This window comes from Monodon monoceros, unplaced genomic scaffold (genome assembly GCF_005190385.1).
Source record: "Monodon monoceros isolate NGI ecotype Baffin Bay Population unplaced genomic scaffold, NGI_Narwhal_1 Super_Scaffold_12, whole genome shotgun sequence".
Lineage (NCBI taxonomy): Eukaryota > Metazoa > Chordata > Mammalia > Artiodactyla > Monodontidae > Monodon > Monodon monoceros.
In genome coordinates this window covers 103,522,983-103,543,594 of record NW_021703768.1, presented here as the reverse complement: position 1 = coordinate 103,543,594, position 20,612 = coordinate 103,522,983, and the positions used below count along the sequence as shown (strand labels likewise).

Here is a 20,612-nt window from a genome sequence, read left to right as displayed (position 1 = left end):
AGATTTTCCCCGAAATTTGCTAATAAATTGTAAAGGGAAAAATAGCAGCTGAACTGTGGAGAACTCTGTCCGGTGCCACCCTACCCAACTTAGCATCACCAATAGTGAGATTAACAGCGTCGTGAAAAAAGGACACAAGGATACAGTACCACTTATCACTTACCTTGTATTGCTTACCAAAAATAATTAAAATTTTAAAAAAGGAGAGAGATATGGATAGATAGGTAGATCCTGAATTTAATTGTAATGGAACATCAGATCAACCCAAACTGAGTGATATTCAGCAAAATAAATGACCTATACTCTTCTAAACGATATCATAAAGATGAAGAAAGGTTAAAGACACATACCAAATTAGAGAAAAATAAAAGCCATAAAAACTAAACAAAATGCAAGATCCTAAATTGGATTCTGAACGAGGGACAAAATTACTCTAAAGGATAGCGCTGGAACCATTGGCAAAACTTGAATAACGATCTGTAGATTAGATAATGGTACTGTATCAATGTTCAACTTCCTCATTTTGATCATTGTACCATAATTATGTGAATGAATATCCCTCTTCTTAGGAAATACACACTGAACTATTTAGGGATAAAGAGACACTGTGTCTATAACTTACTCTCAAAAGGTTCAGAAAAATCATATAATCATTACATACACATATATGTATTATGTGTCATTTTAACCCATATTTGTTTTGCAGCAAATATATATCTTTCTATCTATCTACATATAGAGAGAGAGAGTTAATATCTATCTTTCTATCTACCTAAAGAGATATATATAGAGAGCGAGAGGGAATATTAAAGTAAATGAGGGAAAAATATTAAAAACTCCTGAATCTGGATGAAGGGTACACATTGTACTATTATTTGTTCTTTGTACCATTATTGCAGTTTTTCTGTGTGTTTGAAATTATCACAAAATATAGTTTTAAAAAAAAAAACCGGATAGCCAGAACGTTCTCCTAAGTAACAGTGAATGAAGTGTTGTTTGTGATGTGGTAAAGCACGTAGCTGCAAAATAAGGTCATTCACATAACAAGCATCGTCATCTGTAAAGCATGATACCTAGTGAAAGCCCCTTTTTTTTTTTCACGCATAGACTTGGCTAAATCCTTTTTAGAATTTTTTGAAGCACTAGAGTTTATTATTTACACCACAGAGTTCTCATGTGATAGCAATGTTATGCATGCCGTCTTTAAAACATGCTTAGACCTCAAAAAGCCCTTCCCCCATCCTCTAAAAAAACTCAGAACATACCAGAGCATAGGAGTTACCAGCTGGAGCCATATATCTGTTTTCTCTGGCAGGGTTAGTGCCATTATAATCCAATAGGCCTGTGTGAATGTGCGGCAAACATTAGCTTCGATTTTTATTGTGGAGCTTGATAGAAAAGAACAGTTGTTCCTTTTCATTCCTGAATGTTTTCATGGTGACATTTCTCAGTCTGTGGGTTTAGGGGTGGCGTGTGTGTGTGCGTGTGTGTGTGCGCGCGCGCGCACGCGCGTGTGTGTGTGTGTGTGTGTGTGTGTGTGTGTTTACTGCTTTCTTTTTCCTCAAAGAGATCATCTAGTGACCTTGAAATCTGCACTGGCATTTTGCTGGCAGGAAGGGAAGCTCTCTCTTCTCATTTGCAAAATGAATAACAATTTGATCATCCTTAAACTTCTAAAAGGTTAATTATGCTCTCTCCATGAGTACTGAATAAAAACCTGTTTTATCTCTACCCAAATGAAACCCACAGGGCTCACCCTCCCTCTAACTCTGCCAGGAGACCAGGTCCTTCCGGCTGTCAATTAACCACTATCAACTCCTAGATCTGCGTGAGCTGCAGTAGATTTTCTCATCCAAAAACCATGACAGCCCTCATTTGCTAGAGCTGTGTGGTGACTTTAAAAATGTCTCAGCAGGAAAGTGTTATCTGCCTTTGGGCATGATGGAAAGAAAAGGGAAGCAGGAGGAGTGAGCCAGAGAGAAAGAAAGAGCAAGATAAAAAGGTGTTGGATTACTAAAACTTCATTTCACACAAGAACAAAGCAGCAAAACAAAAACGGATGCACAAAGATAATAAAAATAACCACCGTTAAAATTAAAAACAAATTTTAAGTCTTTAAGCCTTTTGCTCCCAGAAGCATTCGATTTTTGCTGATCTGACAATCCTCAAAGAGGGTTCATGTCCCTGTACTCAACTATAAAAGCACCTGTGGGTCAGCACTTAGGGGAGGGGTAGTTGACAAACCTTGTACAGAAAAGGTTCGACCTCTACCATTCCACCATTTAAAATTTCTAAGCTACTACTGTTTCTTGGCCATAAACATAAATCTTTAGTTACAAGCCAGAAACCGTATCTTAAAAAAGAACTCTAAGAGAGTTACATTTCATTTTATTCCAAGAATACCTCGTTTTTCAAAGGAAAGTAATAGCAGACAATGTGGGTGAGGGGCAGAAATCCCTGCCTTCTGCCTGATACTCAGAGCTCCTTGTTTTAATAACTTAAGATTTGTAACCTGAACAATTTCACGTAAGCCAGCCAACTTTATTACATGGGAAAACAAAAGAAACAAGAGAAGGTGGAACAAGCAATATGGTTTTTTCTAAAGGAAACGTGTTACTATACATAACAGCTGAGATGTTTTAACAGTAATGTAATTATCATGATGCCATGTAGGGCTGGATCTCTTAACCAGACTGAAGTGGGTTACTGTATGTGTATAAAAAGGCCTCTGTGTAACTTTACCCCACACGTTCTGTATGCAGCAGAGTAAATCCTGGTTGGGATGGGGCACCACGGCTCTGATTTCTATAGCAACACTTCTGTAAGAAGATCTAGTGGAGACTACAACTTTCCAGTGATTTCATGAAAATGGAAATGATTTTCACCAAGAAGCACTCATGCAAATTATACAGTTTTTGTTGTTCTTCCTGGATTTGTGTGTATGTGCGTGTAGTAAAATACACATAACATAAATTTACCAGTTTATAAAAACAGAATTTCCATACGACCCAGCAATCCCACTACTGGGCATATACCCTGAGAAAACCATAACTTAAAAAGAGTCATGTACCAAAATGTTCATTGCAGCTCTTTTTACAATAGCCAGGACATGGAAGCAACCTAAGTGTCCATCAACAGATGAATGGATAAAGAAGATGTGGCACATATAGACAATGGAATATTACTCAGCCATAAAAAGGAACGAAACTGAGTTATTTATAGTGAGGTGGATGGACCTAGAGTCTGTCATACAGAGTGAAGTAAGTCAGAAAGAGAAAAATAAATACCGTATGCTAACACATATATATATGGAATCTAAAAAAAAAAAAAAATTACCAGTTTAACCATTTGTACAGTCCAGTGGCATTAAGTACATTTACAATGTTGTGTAACCATTACCACCATCCATCTCCGGAACTATTTCATTATCCTAAACAGAAACTCTATAGCCATTAAACAATTCCCCCAACCCGTGCTATGTTCCGAATGTCTGTGTCCCCTCAAAATCCATATGTTGAAATCCTAATGCCCCATGTGATAGTATTAATAGGTGGGGCCTTGGGAGATGCTTAGGGGCCCTCATGAATGGGATTAGTGCCCTTATAAAAGAGACCTCACAGAGCTCCCCAGCCCATCCTGCTGTGTGAGTGTACAGCCAGAAATTTGTGATCAGAAGAGAAGAGCCTCTCACTTGAACAGGCCGGCACCCTGATCTTGAACTTCCAGTTTTCAGAACTGTGAGAAATGAATTTCTATTGTTTATAAGCCACCCAGTCTGTGGTATTTTGTTATAGCAGTCTGAACAGATTAATATACCCCAGCCCCTGGTAACCTCCATTCTGCTTTCTGTCTATTAACTTACCTTTCTAGGTACCTTGTGTAAGTAGAATCCGATGATGTTTGTTCTTTGTGTATCTGGTTTATTTCACTTAGCATAATATTTTCAAGGTTTATCTGTATTTTAGCATGTGTCAGAATTTTGCTTCTTTTTTTTTAAGGCTGAATAATATTCAATTACCTGTATATATCACATTTTCTTTATCCATTCATCTGTCAATGGACATTCAGGTGGTTTCCACCTATTGGCTATTACAAGTAATGCTGCTATGAGCATTGATGTGCAAATATCTGTTTGAACCCCACCTTTCAATTCTTTTGGGTATATACCTAGAAGTGGAGTTGCAAAGCGTAGTTGTTGTGTGTAATAGTGTGTAAGTTAGGCCATGATATGTGAGGTAAGAAAAAGAATAGAAATTTTAATTAGCAAATATTGGGTATTAGTTGCTTTGATTCTAGTCCAAGATCTTTTAAATTGTTGTCTTTCAATTATTTGAATGTTTGCAGGAAGATTTTGAAACTTCAGAAAATGGGAAAGGAAATGGAATCCATCCTCTTTATAATTTTCTTCTAGCAAATAGTGTAGAGTTGAGGTCCCAACTAAAGGACTTACATGGGTAATGAATATCTTTCTCTGAGTTATAAACAGAGCAAGAACTTGATACTTCTTAACAATAGTTATCATTTGGGAGAGACAGCTGACAAGAGTTCCATCTCCAGCTTCCTGTGTACCTCTCCTCTCTTACAGTACTGGAAATGTTTTCCACTGCCCATCTACAGTGTCCTTTGGCAAACAGCCTCTCTCTTCCCTCTCTCTTCCCTCCAGCCCACTGTGCCCCTCATGAACCAGATAATCCCACTGCCTTTCTCCCCTCTAATGCTAATTTTTCTTGGGATAGGCCCATGATCTGAAGAGGGTCTGTCTAGACTGGCTCACTGACCAGTAGCCTATGACCCAGCTTTTGGATTACAAACATGAGCTAAACTAGTTCGACTTCTCTCTTAGGAAATGAGAATCAGGAAACAGAGACTGAATCATATACCCACTGAGGCAGAGGGCAAAGATTGTACTAAGAATGCTATAAGGTAGAGTCACATTTGGAGAGAAGGCTTTAAGTCAAAGTCACATGCTGGCTGAAATTATGAGACAGCAGAAAAAGTCGGACGGTAGGGGAAAAAAGTGGATCAGATACAGAGAGAATAGAAACATCATGTGAGAAAGAGAACATACAGCCCGTGAGGAAGATGACAGAGTTGCTTGCAAGATCTGCCTTTGTGCCTAAGGCTTGCCATTTCAAGGCCTCTCCATGTGTTTCTTTTCCAGTGGACCCTTTTGTTGAGTTAACTGGAGTGGGTCTCTGTTCCTTGCAGTTTAACAAGCCCAACTGAAAGTCTCAACTGTTGCTTTCTCTTCTATATCTGCCTCCTTCCAATGTCTCTTTTTGTCCTTCTAAGCCCCCCTTCTTTCTTTTTTCCTCTTTTCCTTCCCCCCATCTATTCCTTAGACATACTGCTAGGGTCCATCCCTATGGAAGACCCTAGAGAATCAAAGAAAAATAATACAGTGAGTTTTTGGGGTTTTTTTTTTTGCGGTACGCGGGCCTCTCACTGCTGTGGCCTCTCCCGTTGCAGAGCACAGGCTCCGGACGCGCAGGCTCAGCGGCCATGGCTCACGGGCCCAGCCGCTCCGTGGCATGTGGGATCTTCCTGGACCGGGGCACGAACCCGTGTCCCCTGCATCGGCAGGCGGACTCCCAACCGCTGCGCCACCAGGGAAGCCCTGACTTTTTTTTTAATAGAAGCTTTATTGAGATATAATTTACATGCCATAAAATGTAATATTTCCAAGTGTAAAATTTAGTGGTTATTAGTATTTTCGCAGAGTTGTATAATCATCGCCACTGTCCAATTTGGGAACATTTTTATCACCCCACAAAGAAATCCCATACCCATTAACGGTCTTCCCCCTTTCCCTCCTCCCCCTAGTCCTAATCTGCCAATCTACTCTCTGTCTCTGTTGATTTGCCTATTCTGATTTCATGTAAATACAATATATATAAAATACAACAAATACATTATGTGACTAGCTTCTTTCGCTTACCATAATGTTTTCAAGATCCACGCATGCTGTTGCATATATCAGCACTTCATTCCATTTTATCATCAAGTAACATTCCATTGTATGTATATACCACATTTGTTTATCCATTCATCAGTTAATGGACATGTGGGTTATTTCCGGCTTAGGGTGATCATTGTGTACAGGCATTTGTGTGGACATGTTTTCAGTTCTCTTGGGCACATATGAAGGAGTGGAATTGCTGGATCATATGGTATAATGCAGTGCTTTTTTTTTTTTTTTTTTTGCTGTACGCGGGCCTCTCACTGTTGTGGCCTCTCCCGTTGCGGAGCACAGGCTCCGGACGCACAGGCTCAGTGGCCATGGCTCACGGGCCTAGCCGCTCCGCGGCATGTGGGATCTCCCCAGACCGGGGCACGAACCCGTGTCCCCTGCATCGGCAGGCGGACTCTCAACCACTGCGCCACCAGGGAAGCCCTCACTACCAGGGAAGCCCATAATGCAGTGCATTTAATTGCCTTTTGCTCCCTTTTCCTTTCTATGATATATTGAGACCTTCAGGTTTTGCTACTATCATTCTCTGTTCTTTTTATTTTCTTTGCATGTCACTGCTTTCAGTACACTTTTCCATTTTTCTCTTCTCATTTTTACTTTTCTGATTATTTGAATTCATTTTAAAAAAATCATCCTTAAATCCTTTTACTGTGTTCCCTTTATCATTCCTTCCTTCTCTTTCCCTGTCTCTGATCATGCTTGAGGAAAACCTGCTTCACCTAGAGGAAAGTAAGACTCATGTGAAATATAATCCCATGAAGGAGTTATATAGAGTAAGAACTGAGAAACATAAACAGAAGGACATATTCAAGGGTGAATAGACAGAAGACTATAATAGCTTGTATTTAAATGACCATCGTGGTCATATTTTTATTCCTGTGTTTGACAAGTCTGACCAAAAAAACTGGATGTTGACCTGCAGCCTCTCCCTTCCATCCATCCAAACAAACTGCAAATGTAATGTGACTCCCAGGTAATTGCTGCAGCTCCTGCTGTAGGGGATGTCACCATCAGCAGCAGTAACCCTTTGCCTCGGGCACCATATGGACAGTGACAGGCAAATCACCCTGATGAGGTGAAGTGCTGTAAGTGGGTTGAGGGAGGCCTTTCACTTGTCCCAGCCCCACTGCTTCCCAGTAGGACGTGCCTCTGTCTTATTCTCACAGTAAACTCAAGTTTGAAGCTGCGAAGCTACCAATTTTGCTCAGGGAGATGACTCAGTGTTTTCTAAGTTTCTGACAGCTGACCAATTAAAAACCAGATGACACCGTTAACAAGCTCTAAATAAGCCAGGAGGTAGAGCAGTAGAAGGCACCAAAGCACCTACTATACAGCCATTCGCAGTGTGAGCTTGAGAGAAATTCAATGATAATGACATTGATGAAGATGATGCCGATGACCTCAGGGATGCTGAGCAGGATTCAGATCATTAACTGCAAGGCAGCAAATTCTGTTTCTTCCAAATATTTCTAGTGAGCTTTCAATTTCCTCCATTTCAGTACTTTCTTTTGTCTTCACAATTCTGAAATTTCATCCAATTCCAGTTAATGAATTGAATCCTGCCCGACATACCTAAAGGATTCATCGTCATCTTCACCAGCATAGCTATCACACACTAAGCATGGCCACATATCAGATGAAGGAATGTGGCCGGTTTCACGTGTCACTTTAGAAGCATAGTTTCATCCATTTTTATAGTCAAACCACAGAACTTATACCACTACTAAGATGTTTGTTTATAAGCCCATTGTTTAGCCTTTCAGACTGTGAAAGGGAAAGCCATATAAAGTCATATTCCTGAAATTCATCAAGGTTACCATTTTGTCAAAGCCTTTGGAAATTTTTCAGGACTATGACAGAGAGGGGCCTGAATCTGAAATTGATCTGCATTGCCCTTTCCTTACAGTTCTGATAAATATTCAGGATGTCAAGTAGTGCTTTGTGTCTGTAGTGCATGTGAACAGTAATGGTTTTTATTTTTATTTTCCTCCTCCTTATTAGCCAATATACCAAACCCCCTTCCAAATAAAGAGGTGGAGGCAATAATAATCAGGAATTTTTGCACCAGTGAGTGCATCTTTCTCTCTGCGTGATCAGACTTTAGCGCAAGAGGTCTGAGACAACAAGCGTGGGGCTGCTGGACTTTCTGACTGAGTTGCTATAGAAAGTGCACATTCAGAAAGTTTTGGATAGCACAGCATGATGCAAATTGCTACCATACGCATCGCTGACTGGGACCAGGCCAGTCTCAGCAGTGGTGGCGGGAGTGACATCACCAACGCTATGACTTGAACCACCCTCAGGGGAACGTAGCTGATGAACCAGTGATGGTGGTTAGCAACACACGCAGACCCAGCAATGCACACCAGATGAGACCAATAGGGAAGCAGCTGCAGGGGTTCTTAGTTTCGTTTCTCAAATTTTTAGCTAACCCACATAAAAAACTTACTATAAGAGAAACTTGGGACATTCTGAGGCAATGATGGGAAGTGGTACTATGAGCAACCTTTTATTTTGTTCTTATCAGGGAAGAAATCAACAGAAATGAAAGCTTTCCTGGTATATGTGTTAATAGCTAACCATTCTGGTCACCAGTTCTGATGTATGGGTCTTTCCCCATATCAGGCAATTCTCGAACACCAGCTGGGTGTCCTACAATTCAACTCAATTCTGACACTGTCTGCCTGGAGATAGCATCAGAGGCCACAGGTTAAGGGCTCAGTCCTACAAGACTGCCCCCCTCCCCCCATTTCAGATGCCAATCACAAGTCCAGGTTGTCACCTGTGCTTCTGACCAACCAGTTATAGATTGGAGATTCCAACCACCCCCTCCTTTGGGTTTGGTTAATTCACTAGAGCAGCTCATAGAACCTAGAGAAACATTTTACTTACTAGATTATGAGTTTTATATAAAAAGATATAACAAATGGAAGAGACATAGGGCAACGTATGGGGAAAGAGTGCAGGGTTTCCATCCTCTCTGAGTCAGCCACTCTCCACACATCGCCACATGTTCACCAACATGAAAGCTCTCCAGATCCTTTCTTTTTGTTTTTTTGTTTGAAGGCTTCATTATATAGGCATGATTGATTAAATCACTGGCCATTGGTGATTGAAATTAATTTCCAGCCCCTCTCCCCTCCCCAGAAGTCTGTGGTTTATGTACTTATTATATTTTTCCCCACTAATGTGCACATTCAGGCAAACAGGGAGCTAACTGGGTGGACGCTATGAGGAAAAGCCATAGGGAACAGCAGAGGGAACGGCATTTGGGAACTCCTGAGAAAGCAGAGAGCTTGGTGTGCTGAGCAACTGAGAGCAGTGTGGCATTACGATTTATCTGGAACCACAGATGCCTCCCACTCTGAAAACTGAAGCAAGGAGTTGGACAAAAGAATGAAAACACCATTAGGAAAAATAGTCCCCAGTGTGCAAAATAGCCCAGATGTACCAAGGAAAGGTACGAATTGAGAAGGGAGAAATCGACTTCCACTGCTTTGCAAGCCACACAAAGAAACATGTTCTCATTAAATTTCATGATAATCTTTTGTTTTCCATTTTCTTGATAAGGTCAAATGAAAAACACCTGCCTTTACAAAATTCCGTGAGAGAAAGTTGTTAGGAGAGAAGTGAAGCTGTTTTAGCATGAGTCAGCAAATTCTACACTCCACACCTTCACAGTCTTTGCTGCTGTCAGGCACTTGTTAAGCTTAAAATGTCATTGTTTGTGATAAAAATTAACAAAAACATGTCACAGACGAATTATAATCCTTTTACTTAACACATTATTCTCTGGATGCACCGTTTGTTGTACCAGTGTTATTGAGTATGTCAGTTAAAATAGGAAATCACCCAAAAAACAAAATACAGGCTTATCTCAAACATTTTAACACTCATTTGCCATTTGTTCTGATATAAAGCTGAGATCAGGGACCTGAACATTGGCTTTCTTTCAGAAATCACATGCAAAATGCATCACTAATTTTTCTGTAGGAGAAACTTAAACATATTTATGGAGAAATATGCATGCAAATCACTTCTAGATTCCTAGAATCAGGATCCCCTCCCCACAATGTTCATAGTTGTCTCTACCATACCTAATCCACTGCATTTGCTCTATAGCAACTCTGTTAAGTATTTCCAACACTTTCAACTTAGTTACATTGAAATAAGAAGTTTCTTCTCAACCTCATATAGTATTGGTTTACATAAATTTGAACTAAATTTTATAATTACAATAGCCATTACAACTTGCTTAAATAGGCTTGGGAACAAACGTAACCAGCTTCATGAAGCACACATCTTAACTGGTAGGAGAAGAAGGGTATAGATGTGTTAAAGGAACTTCTTTAAGCTGAAAAGAAATAGCACTGACTAATGAAAAGAAAACATACAAAAGTAAAAATATTTCTGGAAAGCGTAAATATATAATAAAGGTAGTGGATCAGTCACTTATAAAGCAGGTATGAAGGTTAAAAGACAAAAGTAGTAAAATTAACTAAAGTTACAATAAATTAGTTAAGGGATTCATAAAACAAAAAGATGTACAATGTGTCATCGAAAGTATAAAATGCAGAATGGGGGAGTAAAATGATAAAGCGTTGTAGGGCTGCTTTAGTGGCAGTGAACTGCTTTAGCTCTTGCTTATCTGAAAAACTCTTAACCTCTCCTTCAATTCTGAATGATAACCTTGCTAGGTAGAGAATTATTGGTTGGAAGTTTTTTCCATTCAGTGCTTTGAATATGTCATGCTCTCCCTTCCAAGCTGTAAGGTTTCTGCTGAAAATTTTGTTGATAGCCTTCTGAGGTTTCCCTGGTATGTAACAAGTTGTTTTTCTCTTGCTGCTTTTAGGATTCTCTCTTTATCCATAAATTTTACCATTTTCATTATAATGTGTCTTGGTATGTATCTCTTTGAGTTCATCTTATTCTGTCTGGGCTTCCTGGACCTAACTGTCTGTTTCATACCCCAGATTAGGGAAGTTTTCAGACACTCTTTCTTCAAATAATTTTTCTGACCCTTACTCTCTCTCTTCTCCTTCTGGGGGATCCCTATGATATGAATGTTTTTCCACTTGATGTTGTCCCCAAATTCCCTTAAGTTATATTCAATTTTCTTAATTTTTTTTTTCTTTTTGGTGCTCTGTCCGGGTGAGTTTTATTGCCGTGTCTTCCAGTTCACTGATTTGTTCTTCTGCCTCATCCAATCTGCTGTTGAACCCCTCTGGTGTGTTTTTCAGTTCAATTAAAACTTCTGTTTGGTATTTTCTTTGTTACAGTTCCCACTATATTCGTCCATTCTTCTCCTGAGTTCAGCGAGCATCTTTATGACTATTACTTTTAACTCTTCATCAGGTAGATTGCTTAACTAACTCTGTTTTGTTTATTCCTTTTTCTGAAGTTTTGTCATGTTCTTTTGATGGAAACATAGTTCCTCTGTCTCTTCATCTTGCCTAATTTTGTTTCTATGTATTAGGTAAATCAGCTACTTTTCCCATTTTTGAAGAAGTGCCCTTATATAAGAGATGTCCTGTGGGGCTCCAAAGCACAATCCTACCTGGCCACCATAGCCAAGCACTTAAGGGGTCTCCCCTATGTGGGCTGTGTGGGCCCTCCTGCTGTGGTGAGGGCGTGGTAGCTGCTGGGTTCTGATGGGCAGGACTGGCCCCCAGAATAGCTGTGAGACCTGGCCTTAGTGGCTGCCAGGCACTGGTGGGTGGAGTTACCACCCAGCAGGTTGTGAGGCCTAGCTGAGATGCAGGCATGTACAGGGTTCTTAGCAGGGCTCACCGCCTGGCACTAACAGGTTAGATGGAGATTTCCAAAATGTTGCTCACCAGTGCTGGTATTAGCAAGGTAGCCTACAATCACAAAAAGGACTTCCTCTGGTGTCTCAGGGCCCAGGAGCATCCCTGCTGGTTCCTGCCTCTCCAGCAGATGTTTCAAGATTAGTAAATGGATCCCCTTCACCTACGGTCCATGCACTTTCAATGTGATGTTTTTGTGCTGCTTTTCAGGTCAGGTGAGTTTGCACATGAGCCCTTTAAGAGTGGGTTTTTTTGTTCCCTGTGGTTCCATAGTTTTCCTGTATGTGTTCCCTGTTGATTTTCAAAGCCAGGTATTTGGGGGACTCATCTCTCCTGTGCAAGATCTATGAGTTGGGGTGCCTGATGTGGAGCTCAAATCCCTTGCTCCTCAGGAAAATTAACTATACCTTTGTGATTGTTCCCAATTGTGGATCGCCGCACCTGGGATGTCATTTTTTCCCTTGATGTGGCCATATCTCTGTTTCTCCTACCCATCTGTGTCCTTTTACCCTTTGTTGTGGAGACTCTGTTCATCCAGTTTTCAGGTCTTTTTCAGAGAGAATTATTCCATATGTAGTTGTAGATTTGCTGTGTCCCTGGGAGGAGGTGCGTTCAAGATCTTCCTCTGCCACCATCTTGAACCCCTCATCGCATTATGCTTATTTTAGTAGGTCTTCTTTCCTCAATTATTTTAGAGAACTGGGTAGAATACTGAAAAAAGAGGATGAACAAAGCAAAATATTAAGTGATGGCTGTGACCTCTTTCGAAGACATCATTAATTTAATACCCAGATTTCTTTAACAATGATGGAAAATGTCATCTATTGCATTTACATTTTCATAATAGATAAATAATGCAAATTCGTTGTAAATAATTCCAACAATACAGAAAAGTGTAAGAGATAAAGTAAAGGCACTAAAATCCCCCAACCCACTGACAACTACCATTAACATTAATTTATATATAGTATTCTGCATGCATAAATAAGATTTTGATGGTGTACTGACTTCTTTGTAAATAACTCTGTACTCAGGTTGTCACCTTTGCAAAGGAGTATGCTGAATATAGATGTGCCATCAGGTACAATCTCCTGAGGGTCTTTCAGGGACTCCTTTCCACAAATCCAACTGAAAGTAAAATAAATACTATGATACAGATATAATGATGTCCTGTTACGAACATCTTGGCATTGAGATGTAGCCTGTCTCATATTTTTTCTCTTGGTGCATATATGTGTATGTCCTAAATAAAATGGTGTCTTTTTACCCCCTCCATAGAACTGGTAAGTATTTAATTAAATTGAATTCCATTGATTTATTGCAGTGAACTGCATTGAGTTGAATCAAAGAGAGCCATGTGGGAATTGTTGAGCAGTTGTTAAAACATGTCTCTACTCTTGTGGCAACATGGTGCCTTCAGCATCATGATCTTAACAACAAAATAAAAAGACTTCTAATCTTTTAAGATAGCAAAATCTCTTAAAGTCCCATCCCAGTGAAAAAGGTACTGTTCTATTAAAAATGTCCAAAAATAAATAAATTACACCACCACAACTCTCTCAGTGGTTGAATGAATCAGAGAAAAAGAATTTTTTTTAATTGTCTTGATAGGTATACATGTTATTTTTATTCTCAGGATTATCACTCCTTCAAACCTTAATCTATTCTCAAAATCCTATCCCTTCGAGGAATAGAACCACTCCAAAAAAGTCTTTTAAATACCAAAATCTACCATTAGAAGCCAGGAAATGTGGAATTAAATAGTCCAGTTGTTTAGCCTATTACGACTCCTCATTGATGGGCCACTGTGGGTCACTGGATAGGGAGGTGCTCTAGAATTCTGGCTCTTTGAGAAAGTACCGAGAGGACGTCATCACTCCTTCTGCAACAAGAGGTTCACCTGTGCCTAATAATTGCTACTAATAATCCCTAAGGTGTATTCTTTATCCAGCTAGGAGATATTAAAACTACTTTTCACTGGTTTGGCATTTTTTTTCCTTGTCTAGTTAAACACCAGAGCTCTTTAGTACATGTCATGATCAAGCCACTGGAATGGGCCCCTGAAAGGGGTGTACACATGAAGAGCACCCTAATAATCGTCAGAAATAAGCAGGCATCCAACATGACAGGGGAGGAAGACGTGTATCCTATCTGAAAAGCAATTCCACTAAATGGAATGGGGCCTGGGAGAACAAAAAGATAAATTAGAGCCCTTTCATCTACAGAATCAAGATAAACAAAAGCAGTGGAGAAAACTTAAACCCCTATGGCTGGTAACTGGCCGCCATCTGGCTTCCATAAATCCTTGGAAGTGGAGAAAGCATTTCAGGTGCTAAATGAGACAAGGGTTACAGCCCATATGTTGAAATCAGTGCATTTACAAATAGCCATACTGTTAATTACAGTTATTTGCAAATGGCGGCAACAACAGCTATTGCTTCCCGGTAATCATTCTCCAGTTATTTAGTAACAGAATCCTGACTTTATCTGAGTGCATCTAAGAACGCAGACAGAGGGCTCTGTTTTTCTGCCACCCTTTCAGTTAGATGTGACCGTGTGATGAAGTTCGGGCCAATGATACGAAACCAAAGTGTTATATAGTATTTACGGAAAGTTTCCCTACAAGGCAGGGACTAAACCTTTCTTTCTTTCTTTCTTTCTTTCTTTCTTTCTTTCTTTCTTTCTTTTGTCTTTCCTCATCCTGCTATACAGAATATAAAAAATGTAAACCCCCTCATAAGGAAAATGGAGCAGAAAACTAGAAGGAACCATGCCAGTCCTTGACTCACTACTTCCAGATTTACTTTACTTAAAAGAGAATTAAACTTTTGTATTGTTTAAGCCACTGTCCTTTGAGAGCTCACTAGTATTTGCTGCTGAAACTAATCCCAGCTAATCCAGAGCGCCCAAATGTGCTGGCAGTGCAGAAGAATTGGCCAAGGTTGTTTACACAGGTTAATGGAGATGACTTCAACCTAAATGCCCTAGTAAGCAAAAGGGTAAGGAGGTACCAGTGGGACATGGGGAGCCATGCCCAAAGGCCAGGGAGACAATCACTGTACTCACCCCGTACTGGGCCTGAACATAGCCTCATAAAACTTCTCAATTCAGTGAAGATTCAGGCCACTACTACCAATTTTTGAACTGGACATAGGCTGAGAGAAACATACTAAATGAAGGCTCTCCAGCAATTTTTCTCAACTTTTAATTTGATACCACTTCTGGTACACATAAAAAGCTCTAAGCCCTCACCCTTGAGATAATGATACATCCCTGAAGGGTTATTACCCCCCAGCACACTCCATGCCTGTTGAGAATATCTAGAACAGAGCTCCCATGGGCTGTCTGGGTGCTGCCAGAGGTACTCATTAGGGGGGTTTGTTCTTCGTGTATAAAGCAGTTCTCAACTTCTTTTTTTTTTTTTTTTTCTGCTTCAAGAAATAGAACAGATGATATTCACAATGTGAAACACCCATGGGCATGCCCAGAGTGAAAAGAAATTCCCAGCTTGCTCACTGTAACTCCATCATCTTCTATCCCACTGAAGGAAGTATATACGAATGGGGATAAGAATGATATTATTACAAACCATATAATAATTGACAACTTTGAATTTCCTTTTATATAAAAAGATATTAAGTCATATCAGATTTTTACAAATAACTAGTCTCAGTTAAAGATCATTTGTAACAACTCTCATGAAGACAGCTTCAACTTGCTGCAGCACCTCTGAGAAAGTCACTCATTTATAAAACTCTTCTCTTGCTATAATCGTACTGAAGACTCCAGACTCTCCTCAGTGATTTCCAAGCTGGAGACAGGCTTCCAATACAGAAAACCATTCACCAGGTAAATAGCTGAGAAAGCTTCCCATGCAAATGAGTCCTGAATAAAAACCTCCTTAATGATAATAATGAGGATGCTGATCAAAGCCAATTATTCAAAGCTTCATAATTTGTATATTAACTAAACATCCTCATAATTAAGCAAGTTAGCCTAGGGAAATACCATTCATTAAAGGCTCTAGTGTATTTTGCTTTTGAATTTCCTGCTCTAAACTATTCCCATGGAATAAAGACGCAGACGTACTAGAGAATGGACTTGCGGACACGGGGAGGGGGAAGGGTAAGCTGGGACGAAGTGAGAGAGTGGCATGGACCTGTGTACACTACCAAATGTAAAACAGATAGCTAGTGGGGAGCAGCCACATAGCACAGGGAGATCAGCTCGGCGCTTTATGACCAGCTAGAAGGGTGGGATAGGAAGGGTGGGAGGGAGACACAAGAGGGAGGAGATATGGGGATATATGTATATGTATAGCTGATTCACTTTGTTATAAAGCAGAAACTAACACACCATTGTAAAGCAGTTATACTCCAATAAAGATGTTAAAAAAAAGAATGAATGGGAAGAGAGATGAGCTGTTACGTAATTTTTTCCCTTTGAGATTTGACCAAAATGTTAATCATGCTTCAAGTCACCTTGGATACACTTGTACTGCTTTGGTACACGTATCTTGACAATGAATAAATGTAAATTTGAGGCAAAATAATAATAATAATTTTTTTTTTGAAATAAAATATTCCCATGAGTAGGAAGTAAGCTTGTCTGTAACTAACAGGAAGCTGAAAGGAGAGTGCTTAAACAAATTGATGGCATGATTACCACTATTGTCATTATTTTAATATAACCGCAAGTCTGGAAGTAAGCTGTCAAGAGCTGACATTGTGGCCCCAGTCAGCCAGTAGGGATCCAGGGTCTTTTCTATTTCTCTTCAGCACATCCTCACGGAGAGCCCTCAAAGGGTGCCAAGATGGCTGCTCCACCCCAACTTCATACCCCATTTCCAGCAAGAAGCGGAAAGCCAAGGCCAGCCACCAGTTGAGTCAGCTTCCTTTCTAAAGCGTTTTTGCTTAGAAGCTCTACCCAGCAATCCCCACTTACATACTGGTGACCCAAACCATCACGTGGCCACCTTTAGCTACAAAGTGAGGTGGGGTGAAAAGTAGTGAGAGTGATGGTAAGGAGGGTGGTGAAGAAAGCCTGAGGGGAACAGTTTTCAACAGGACAGATTTTTTTTTGGGGGGGGGGAAGCATGGACTTTAATTTTTATATGCAAACTTATAAACATCACTAAGAAGGGATAAAACATTTTCAGCATCTCCATTGTATCCCCTTTTCCAGTGTGTATTCATCCACAAAGGTAACAGCTACTTTGACCAATGGATTTGTTTTCCTTTTTGATATTGTACAAATAGGAATCAATAGTATATTCTCTTTTGTGTCTGGTGTCTATAGCTCCATATTTTGTCTGTGAGTGTTGTCCATGTTATTGGATATGTCAGGAGTTCATTCTTCTCATTGTTGTTTCATATTCGTTATATGAATAGGCTACAACGTATTTATTCTATTGTTGGTGGTTATTTCATTGTTTCTAATATTTGGCTTTTCTGCATGAAGTTGCTGTGAACATACTTGTATGTATCATTTGGTGAACAACTGCATTCCTTTTTCTTGAGTACATACCTAGAAGTGGAATTACTGGGTGATAGGTTAGGTAAATGTACAGGTGTATGGTATAGTTTTCCAGTGTAGCTGAACCGACTTAAATTCCCGCAAGCTGCATATGAGTGCTCCATCATTCCACATCCTCAACAACACTTGAGATTATTTTAGCCTTCCTGGTAGGTAACTTTGACCTTCCTGAGTAAATTATTATGGTTTAATTTGCATTTTCCTGATTAATAATGACGTTGGGCACCTTTTCATGTACATATTAGTCATTTAGACTGCCTTTTTAGGAAGTATCTGTTCCTTTGCCCACTTTTTGTATTGGATTGTCAATCTTTTTTGTTATTGATTTGTAGGAGTTCTTTATAAATTCTGGATAGAAGTCCTTGTTAGATATATATTTTGTGAATACATTTTCCTATCTGTCACTTGCCTGTTCACTTTTTTTTTTTTGAGAAGACAGACGGATTTATTTCAAATGAAAGAACAAGGGAAAACACCTGAAAAAAACAACTAATAAACAGAAATAGATAATTTACCAGAAAAAGAGTTCAAAGCATTACTACCAAGAATGCTAATTGAATTACAGAAAAGAATACATGAACACAGTGAGAATGTTTTTTTATGCTGACATTAAGATACATTTTAATTTAAAAATTTGAATACACAGGATTCAAAGAGGGTTGAAATATGTGTTCTTTCTCACCAATGGCCTTTTTTTTTTTTTTTGAAGTTTTTACTTCCCTTCAATGATGATAATAGCTACTCTTTTTTAAAAAAATTATTAATTTATTTATTTTGGCTGCGTTGGGTCTTCGTTTCTATGCAAGGGCTTTCTCTAGTTGCAGCAAGCAGGGGCCACTCTTCATCGCAGTGCGCGGGCCTCTCACTATCGCGGCCTCTCTTGTTGCGGAGCACAGGCTCCAGACGCGCAGGCTCAGTAGTTGTGGCTCACGGGACGAGTTGCTCCGTGGCATGTGGGATCTTCCCAGAACAGGGCTTGAACTCGTGTCCCCTTCATTAGCAGGCAGATTCTCAACCACTGCACCACCAGGGAAGCCCCACCAATGGCCTTTTGTACTGTCTTTTGAAGATGCCTCCAAAAGCTGTTGCCTCATTTGCTTGCAAAATCTCCTACCCGAGCATATCATAATTTCAGTGAATTTATATCCCAGGCTGGATTCTTCATTGAGGAAGCCTATGATCACATTGTTAGAATTTTTAATGTTAGCTACATCACTAGCGATATTTAATGATGTGGGAACTATTATCTCTAATATAGTACTACACACCGAGATGATGTAATTTTTTTTGGATGACTTGAATTATATATATATATATATTTTTTTTTTTATGCAGCAGGTTCTTATTAGTCATCAGTTTTATACACATCAGTGTATACATGTCAACCCCAATTGCCCAATTCATCACACCACCACCCCACGCTGTTTGCCCCCCTTGGTGTCCATACGTGTGTTCTCTACATCTATGTCTCAATTTCTGCTCTGCAAACCGGTTCATCTGTACCATTTTTCTAGGTTCCACATATATGCGTTAATATACAATATTTGTTTTCCTCTTTCTGACTTACTTCACTCTGTATGACAGTCTCTAGATCCACCCACGTCTCAACAAATGACCCAATTTCGTTCCTTTTTATGGCTGAGTAATATTCCATTGTATATATGTACCACATCTTCTTTATCCATTCGTCTGTCGATGGGCATTTAGGTTGCTTCCATGTCCTGGCTATTGTAAATAGTGCTGCAATAAACATTGGGGTGCATGTGTCTTTTTGAATTATGGTTTTCTCTGGGTATATGCCCAGTAGTGGGATTGCTGGGTCATATGGTAATTCTGTTTTTAGTTTTTTAAGGAACCTTCATACTGTTCTCCATAGTGGCTGTATCAATTTACGTTCCCACCAACAGTGCAAGAGGGTACCCTTTTCTCCACACCCTCTCCAGCATTTGTTGTTTGCAGATTTTCTGATGATGCCCGTTCTAACTGGTGTGAGGTGATACCTCATTGTAGTTTTGATTTGCATTTCTCTAATACTTAGTGATGTTGAGCAGCTTTTCATGTGCTTCTTGGCCATCTGTATGTCTTCTTTGGAGAAATGTCTATTTAGGTCTTCTGCCCATTTTTGGACTGGGTAGTTTGTTTTTTTGATATTGAGCTGCATGAGCTGTTTATATATTTTGGAGATTAATCCTTTGTCCGTTGATTCGTTTGCAAATATTTTCTCCCATTCTGAGGGTTTTCTTTTCATCTTGTTTATGGTTTCCTTTGCTGTGCAAAAGCTAACAGGACAGATTTTTTTTCCCCAAACAAAATCCAGGTTCTATTAGGAAGGAAGGTGGGAACATTGAACTTATGTAAGCAACCGGCATCGCCAGTTATAGCCAAGCACTCAGAAAGGTAAAGGAAGATCATAATTGAGGAATTCCAAAAGCCTCTTTAAAAAAAATTGATGGGGTCTTCCCTGGTGGTGCAGCAGTTAAGAATCTGCCTGCCAATGCAGGGGACACAGGCTCGAGCCCTGGTCCGGGAAGATCCCACATGCTGCAGAGCAACTAAGGCCCAAGCACCACAACTACCGAGCCTGCGCTCTAGAGCCCGCGAGCCACAACTACTGAGCCTGCATGCCACAACTACTGAAGCCCGCGCACTTAGAGCCCGTGCTCCAACAAGAGAAGCCACCGCAATGAGAAGCCCTCACACTGCAACGAAGAGTAGCCCCACTCACTGCAATGAGAAAGCCCACACACAGCAACAAAGACCCACTGCAGCCATAATTAATTAATTAATTAACTTGTAAAAAAGTTTTTAAAAAATTGATGTTTGAGTCTACCTATAGAAGCCATCAAAATCATACATGGGAGACTTCCCTGGTGGTGCAGTGGTTGAGAATCCACCTGCTAATGCAGGGGACACAGGTTCGAGCCCTGGCCTGGGAGGATTCCCACATGCCGTGGAGCAACTAAGCCCATGCACCACAACTACTGAGCCTGCGCTCTAGCCTGCGAGCTACAGCTACTGAAGCCTGTGTGCCTAGAGCCCGTGCTCTGCAATAAGAGGAGCCACCACAGTGAGAAGCCTGCACACCGCAGTGAAGAGGAGTAGCCCCTGCTCGCTGCAACTAGAGAAAGCCTGCATGCAGCAACGAAGACCCAACGCAGCCAAAAATTAATTAATTAAAAATACATTTAAAAAAAATCATACATGGAAGACAACCCATAACATTGGGATACATACTTGTTTCACTTTGAAACCAGAGCATAAAGTTGGAATCTATGCCTGTCTGGAAATACCCACAGACC

At 40.1% G+C, this 20,612-nt stretch overlaps 1 protein-coding gene and 1 pseudogene across 9 annotated transcripts in view; one reads left to right on the top strand and one right to left on the bottom strand.

The window, feature by feature from the left end:
* LOC114892120 overlaps positions 1-11,881 on the bottom strand; it is a 68,413-nt pseudogene extending 56,532 nt beyond the window's left edge.
* Positions 1-20,612, top strand: part of ZNF608 (zinc finger protein 608) — a 744,094-nt gene that overhangs the window by 542,227 nt on the left and 181,255 nt on the right. The window lies entirely within an intron of this gene.